The following is an 8,900-nucleotide window of genomic DNA, read 5'->3' as shown; positions in this document are numbered from 1 at the left end:
CTTCGTAACAAACGACGAAAAGAATGGTCAGGTAGAGTGATAAATTCGGTTCCAGATACTTTAATTTACGTAGTATTACTACAGAGTATTGCTGGCGCAGACAAAACATTTTAACCATTGATTTGGTGGGAAGAGGAAAACACAGTGATGGAGGCATTTTCACAACTTTACACTTCTCAATTTGTTGGATACCAACAGGTTCAAAGTGCCTGAACTATCGAACTCACATGTAAAGGTATCACTTGTACTTATTGGAGTTGAAGCCCATCCTCTAAAACTTTATCTTATGAGTCAATATCTAGTGAGAGAACTAATGCCTAGAAGGGAAAATTTTAATCAACGTTTATCTAGTGTTCGATAAATAATATGTGGAATGTGTTTTCGGAATATTGCGTGCTAAGTGGTGATTCACGAATAGAAATATTGAGACAAATGTGAAAAGAGTGAGCATATATTATAATCTTCCATTTGAGAAAAAGATTGCGAGAAAGAATGATCTGCATTTTCATGTAACAACTTTACAAATTGACAGAACTGATGATGTGCAAACTCATTAGAACCCAGATCGGAGGAATAATAGTTGCAGTGAATTTGCTAGACAAATAAGGATAACTTCACTGATTATTTCAATCAGTCGCAGATGTTAATATAACTTCATAATTTGTACTTAATAGATTGTGCTTTTTCATAAAAAGTGTCATATTCCTGTATGAGATTGTAAATAATTACTTTTGCCCTAATAGTTTTAATCGTACCGGTATTTCTTTGCTTTAACGATGGTTAATCGTAACAACAGAAATATTTAAATCATATAATTGTACTTTTATTTCGGAGTTGGAATATGTTTAATATTGTACGCAGTAATGAGCGTTTTTCCCGACAATATTCTACGAAGTATGATTAATAATATAATAATAATAATAATAATAATAATAATAATAATAATAACAATAATAATCACACGATATATTATAAAAATATTATTCGCGTTCAGTAAAATGTCTTTCTACATATTCCTCGTTATGGAGAGGTTTTTGAAGTTCTTTTCCCAATTATTCCACAGGAATATTCAGGTTTTCACTTCTTAAATGATAACTTCTTTCTCATTTCTTGACAATTCATACTTGCAATTGTGAGCGGCGCCGCTAAAATCTCAAACAAGAGCGAGCGGCCAGCGGCGTGTAGCGTTGTCCTTGAACCAACTTCCCCTCCAAAACGCCGCTCCGCTCGCACTACGGCTAGCTGAATTTGCTAACACGCGTTTGTGATTCATCCACGCCGTCACTCAACACGCCGCGCCGCTTGCCGCTTGCACTGTGGCCGAAGCCTTATTCTCAAACACTCTTTATCTCTCTTCCTCTCTCAAAGTGAGAGTCCAAGTTTCACAACCATACAGAACAACCGGTAATATAGCTGTTTTATAAATTCTAACTTTCAGATTTTTTGACAGCAGACTAGATGACAGAAGCTTCTCAACCGAATAATAACAGGCATTTCCCATATTGATTCTGAGTTTAATTTCCTCCCGAGTGTCCTTTACATTTGTTACTGTTGCTCCAAGATATTTGAATTTTTCCACCTCTTTGAAAGATAAATCTCTAATTTTTACATTTCTCTTTCGTAGAATATTCTGGTCTCGAGACATAATCATATACGTCGTCTTTTCGGGGTTTACTTCCAAACCTATCGCAATAATAATAATAATAATAATAATAATAATAATAATAATAATAATAATAATAATAATAATATTTTTATCCTCAATGATCTTCCTATAGTTCAGTTAGCTCAAACCTTCTCGACATAAAAGACACAAGCCTTACTCTCAATAGATCTTGTTCCTTTGGAGCGGATTTCTTGAGTATACTTCAAGCATATAATTAATTTGTTATACATAGATTGCTATCATTAACCTACCTCATCGCCTCCAAATAACCCTGTAGTGAAAATAGACGTAGAAAGAAGAACTGAATCTGAGATAATAATGGTAAGTCATCATCATCGTCATCATCATCATCATCATAATCATTACTATTATATAGATATAGGCCTATATCCTAATTTATTATGACAAAGACAAAAGAATCCCATTAAAGCTTCCGAAAGATCACTACACAAGACAATCAGCAATGATTACCTAGAAATAGGGACGTCAGTTCTATGTGCTGACAGCTTTCTTACTTACTTACTTACAAATGGCTTTTAAGGAACCCGAAGGTTCATTGCCGCCCTCACATAAGCCCGCCATCAGTCCCTATCCTGTGCAAGATTAATCCAGTCTCTATCATCACACCCCACCTCCCTCAAATCCATTTTAATATTATCCTCCCATCTACGTCTCGGCCTCCCTAAAGATCTTTTTCCCTCCGGTCTCCCAACTAACACTCTATATGCATTTCTGGATTCTCCCATACGTGCTACATGCCCTGCCCATCTCAAACGTCTGGATTTTAAGTTCCTAATTATGTTAGGTGAAGAATACAATGCGTGCAGTTCTGTGTTGTGTAACTTTCTCCATTCTCCTGTAACTTCATCCCTCTTAGCCCCAAATATTTTTCTAAGCACCTTATTCTCAAACACCCTTAACCTATGTTCAAGTTTCAAGTCCAAGTTTCACAACCATACAGAAGAACCGGTAATATAACTGTTTTATAAATTCTAACTTTCAGATTTTTGGACAGCAGACTGGATGATAAGAGCTTCTCAACCGAATAATAACACGCATTTCCCATATTTATTCTGCGTTTAATTTCCTCCCGAGTGTCATTTATATTTGTTACTGTTGCTCCAAGATATTGGAATTTTTCCACCTCTTCGAAGGATAAATCTCCAATTTTTATATTTCCATTTCGTACAATATTTTGGTCACGAGACATAATCATATACTTCGTCTTTTCGGGATTTACTTCCAAACCGATCGCTTTACTTGCTTCAAGTAAAATTTCCGTGTTTTCCCTAATCGTTTGTGTATTTTCTCCTAACATATTCACGTCATCTGCATAGACAAGAAGCTGATGCAACCTGTTCAATTCCAAACCCTGCCTGTTATCCTGAACTTTCCTAATGGCATATTCTAGAGCGAAGTTAAAAAGTAAAGGTGATAGTGCATCTCCCTGCTTTAGCCCGCAGTGAATTGGAAAAGCATCAGACAGAAACTGACCTATACGGACTCTGCTGTATGTTTCACTGAGACACATTTTAATTAATCGAACTAGTTTCTTGTGAATACCAAATTCAATAAGAATATCATATAATACTTCCCTCTTAACCGAGTCACATGCCTTTTTGAAATCTATGAATAACTGATGTATTGTACCCTTATATTCCCATTTTTTCTCCATTATCTGTCGAATACAAAAAATCTGATCAATTGTCGATCTATTACGCCGAAAACCGCACTGATGATCCCCAATAATTTCATCTACGTACGGAGTTAAACTTCTCAAAAGAATATTGGACAAAATTTTGTACGACGTCAACAAAAGTGATATTCCTCGAAAGGTACCACAGTTGGTTTTGTCCCTCTTTTTAAAAATAGGTAAATTATGGACTCCTTCCATTGTTCTGGTACAATTTCCTTTTCCCAAATAGCAACTACAAGTTCATATATTTCGCTATAAAATGCACTTCCACCCTCTTGTGTTAATTCTGCTGGAATTTGATCGATACCTGGAGACTTGTACTTTTTCAGATTTTCTATCGCAATTTCGATTTCTGAAAGCGTGGGTTCGGGTATAAATGGCTCAGCAGTTTGTATAGTTTTTCCATCTGTTTAGGATTGATGGAGAGTCTGCAAGCAAGTCACCATTCTCAACCTTGATCACATTTACCCTTGGTTGATATCCGTTCTTAAATTCCTTTATACCCTTATATAAATCTCGAATGTTTTTATTCTTACTATTTGTTTCTACCTCATTCAGTTTTTCCTTCAAGTAACCTCTCTTTTTATTCCTAAGTGTACGACTTGCTTCCCGTCTTTCATTGAAATAATTATCTCTCTTCTCCTCAACTGGATCCTGTAAGAATTTCAATTTTGCCTGTTTCCTTCTTTCTACTACCATGCAACAATCTTCATCAAACCACGGTTTCATTTTCTTAGTTTCATAATAACCTATGCTCTGCTCAGCTGCAATTTTGATACTATCTCTGATATTTTCCCACACGCTATTAACATCTAATTCTTTCTCAACTTCGTCGGAACTTTCTAAAGTGGCAAACCTATTCGAAATTTCGACCTGATAATTTTGCTTAGCTTCCTCGTCCTTTAATTTCAAAATATTGAATTTAGTAATATTAACTTGTTGCTCTATTCGCTTGGCTACTGATAATCTTTCTCTTAATTCTCCAATCACCAAATAATGGTCAGAATTACAGTGTGCACCCCTGAAAGTTCGAATATCTACTATGCTAGTATGTCTCCGTTTATCTATCAAGATGTGATCTATTTGGTTGTGTGTCAATCCATCTGGAGAAGTCCAAGTATATTTATGTATATCCTTATGGGGGAATGTTGTACTTTTGACAATTAAATTTTTCGATGTGGCAAAGTTGACTAATCTAACTCCATTGTCACTGCTAATTGCGTGTAGGCTCTCTTTTCCAATAGTTGGTCTAAAAATATCCTCCCGTCCTACTTTAGCGTTGAAATCCCCCAATAAAATTTTCATGTGATATCTAGGGAAATGATCAAAAGTATGTTCCAATTCCTCATAGAAGCTGTCCTTTATATGGTCGTCTTTCTCTTCTGTAGGGGCGTGAGCATTTATAACTATGATGTCGCATCATCTACCCTTAAGTACTAAATATGATAACCTGTCACTGATAAATTCGACCTTTTTTACTGCTGATTTTATTATTTTATGAACAAAGAATCCTGTTCCTAATTGGTGATTATTGTTTCCTTCCCCATAATACAACAAGTAATCTCCTATTTGTGATATGCCATTCCCATCTAACCTAACCTCTTGTACTCCCACGAAGTCTATTCTATATCTAGCTAGTTCTTTTGCTACTAATGTTACCCCTCCTGTTCTATAAAGACTAGTTACGTTCCAAGTGCCAAATCTCACAACCTTATTCCTTTGCTGTGTTCGTGCCAGAGAATCAGTCCTATTCCGAGGCTTATTGTAGGGATTCGTAACAAGCTGTTTGTGATGGGTTGTTAGCCCTTCACCCAACCCCCAAGCTGGAGGACTACCACTTATCGGCTGTCCACGACTGCTTATTCAATATGTTCGCAGCTACCCCTCCATATCTGACAGCTTTCTCTCAAGAAAATAATCCCGGTGCTCATTTCTGTTAAAGACCGAGTGAAACCCAGGACCAAAGTGTGACCAGAAGGATTAGATCGATGGAGAGAATTTTCTTGACCCCATCAGAAATCGAACGTCAATAATTTACTGACTTACTGCGCTACATCTTAACCGCTACGCTATCATGCATCCCGTATAGGTACTTATTATTAAGTACTCTATGTAATGCCATATAGAGTATATTTATGCTATTCATTATTCTGTATGACAGCATGGATTAAGACTTCAACACGACAGATGAAAAATCTACAATTGAATACAATCGAAGAGAGTTCAGAATATTAAAATTATTTAAAAGTGTAGGCCTGTAGTAGATTATTTCTGGAATAGGTCTACATTGATCAATAACACAGGATTGCCATGTTTTGGCGCTTTACATGACGAAGGGTAATTTTGAATGACTTTTTTTATAGTCTCTGTAAAAATGAAATCCGTTTTCGTCAAACACCCACAGTTTTATGTAATTCCCTAAGTGCGCTATATTTAAATTTCGCGCGTAATCTTATACTGCAAGCAATCGAAGTATTCTATCGTAAAGTGATTGAACACGATCGACTGTGAAACAATCGATATTTCTCAAGTTGTCTAGAAGTATATAGAAGCATTACAGTCATATGATAATTATGAAGTGAAATTTGTAAGTGTAAACGTTAATGACCCGTGAAGAACGACTGGCTTGGACAGGATTTATGTAATAATAATAATAATAATAATAATAATAATAATAATAATAATAATAATAATAATAATAATAACAATAATAATAATAGTAATAATAAGAATAGTAATAATAATAATAATGATAATAATAATAATAATAATAAATAATTTTAGCTGACAGAGTTAATGCCGTAGGGCCTTCTCTTCCACTCAACCAACAAAAAGTATACATATTATATGAATGAACTTAGAAGCTACAAAGAATACAACAATTTGATTCAGATAAAAGTTACGTGTATACAAGAGTTACTTATAAATTAAACAGTAATATACTATGAACTATTAATTAAACAATGAAATACAAACTGTGTAGCAGAATTAAACTAAAATAAGAGAATGTTAACATATTTCAAATAATGTTAGATAATAGAAAGAGATTATTGAGAGATAATTTTGAAACTGCAGCGCTATCAGAATGCATGTCTAAAGAAGGAAGTTACCATATAGTCAGTGACTGTTAGGTCAGTATAATTAGAGAGAATTGCTAAGAAGGTTATCCTTTAAGCTATTTTTAAAAATGTTTATTTTCTTGCAGCCCCTAATACTTTAGGACAAGGAATTCCATTGTCGCGAGGTGGATACTGTAAAAGATGATGAATAGTAAGATGTTCTGTGAAGAGGTATACTTAGCGTGCCACAGATAAGTGATCTGGTATTTACGTCACGATTAGGGTATAGATAAGAGAAACGAGACGAAAGGTAATTTGGTGTTGAGGTGTGCAGAATAGAAAGGGTAAAGACAAAGAGTGTAAAGTTCTACGTTCTTTGAGCCGGAGCCACGAAAAACTTGCGAAAGATCATATTGTCGGATGTTGCACACGTATCTGACGCACACATTCTGAACTCGCTGTAACTTGACTGACAGTTCAGAACTTAGGTCACCCAACAGAACATCACAATAATCAATGGACGGCATTACTAGGATTTGTACTAGGGTAAGTTTTAGTTGCTGGTGCAAGAAGTTTCTTAAGCGACTCAAACAGTGAATGCAGGAACAGATATTTTTTATTGTTTCTTTAAGTTGAAAATTCCAATTTAGATTATTATCGAGAAAGAAACCAAGACTTAAGAATGTGGTTGACAATTTCTTCGTGAATAGGAAATATCCTGATTTCAAAAACATTTTAGAAAATATGTTGGTAGCTATAAAAATTTAGGATGCAGTATGAGCATTGACATCCATTTCCTTCATAGCCATCTTGACATCTTCCCCGATTATTTTGGAGTTTAGAGAGAAGAATGTGGACAAAAGGTTCATGAACACATGAAAGAAATAGAAAAAAGTTTTTATGGCAGGTGGGTTAAAGTAATGATGGCTGACTACTTCTGGTCTTTCAAAAGAGACAATGTGGGGCTGCAACATAGAAGACAATCTCGAAGAGAGAATTTCCAGATGAAGAGGAAGCGGTATTGAAAAATGAAGTGTCTGCATGATACTTGGAATGAGTTGAACCTAAATTCTCAATATGAACATGATAGTGCTGTTTGATTTTTTTTACTGTATAGACATTTTCAAAGATTACCTGATTTATGTATTTAAATATGTTAATATTGCATGAATGGAGCTATAAATATGGCAATTCTTCAAATCATTATAACATTTTTCCAAACGTGATAGGTAAAACCTGACTTCAGATCAAAATCAATCTTCGATATTATTTACTTTCTCAACCCTGTGTTAGAAAAAATCTTTGAAAAGAAAACATCACCAGATATTCAGTCCAAGCGATATTCAAACCCATGCCTCAGAGCAGAAATTTAGCACTCTAAACTCTAAGGCAGGTATGCTCAAAATTGTAAAAGCCCCGATTACACGGATGATGCTGCACTGCATAACACCCAGTGTACGGACTGGGCTCCGCAATTACTTTGCAGCACCGCCCGTAGCATAGTTCTTACACTCTTACAAATACGGATAATAAACTGAATTTGAAAAAGAAAAGAGTATACACTGCAATATTCAGTTATTACATTATTTATTATATTTAATATCCCTTAGTTATGATATAATAATATCATAGATAATATCATTTTCATACTCCACCGTATAGTCTACTTTGCGGTCTAGTCAGCATCTGCATTCTTTTCTGCAAAAAATGGGAATCTATTTCCAACGAATTTACTGCAATGCGCTAAAGATGCTCATCTGTTAATCGGGACCTCTGTTTGGATTTAGTAACCTTCATTCTCGAAAATAATTGTTCGCACACATATGTCGAGGCGAAGGTAGCTAACATAGTGGCAACGAATAAGCTCATCTTGTAATATTTAGTTTTGTTCATTTTTTAAATAATTCGATGCTTGTCAAGTCATATTCTCTGCATTTAGTTCTGAATTCTACGTTACTTTGTAGATCAATTAACTCGTCCTGGAACTACACTGAACTGTTGCAGTACAGAGACATAATTAACTATATTTTGTTCAGGCACCATACATCTCTTTAAGTTCACCATCCATGAAGGGTTTTACTGCCTTAGCTAATTCCCAACATACTACATAGGTTAACTTGCTCCAAAACATAGACTCTGAATTGTTCGACTCTCTTCAATGTTTGGCCTTTCATGAAGTGCTTTCAATTCTTGAAGCTGTAGTGCACGTTGCACCCCTGAAAAATTATTTTATCAAAATATATATTTCTGCTGGAATAAAATCACCACAATAACAATAATAATAATCATAATAATAATAATAAAAATAATAGATCTAATAATAATAATAATAGGTCTAATAATAATAATAATAATAATAATAATAATAATAATAATAATAGGTATAATAATAATAGTCTAATAATAATAGTCTAATAATAATAGGTATAATAATAATAGTCTAATAATAATAGTCAAATAATAATAGTCAAATAATAAT

This window comes from Periplaneta americana, chromosome 7 (assembly GCF_040183065.1).
Source record: "Periplaneta americana isolate PAMFEO1 chromosome 7, P.americana_PAMFEO1_priV1, whole genome shotgun sequence".
NCBI lineage: Eukaryota > Metazoa > Arthropoda > Insecta > Blattodea > Blattidae > Periplaneta > Periplaneta americana.
The sequence above is the reverse complement of the archived record's forward strand: the minus strand, read 5'-3'. Positions refer to the sequence as shown.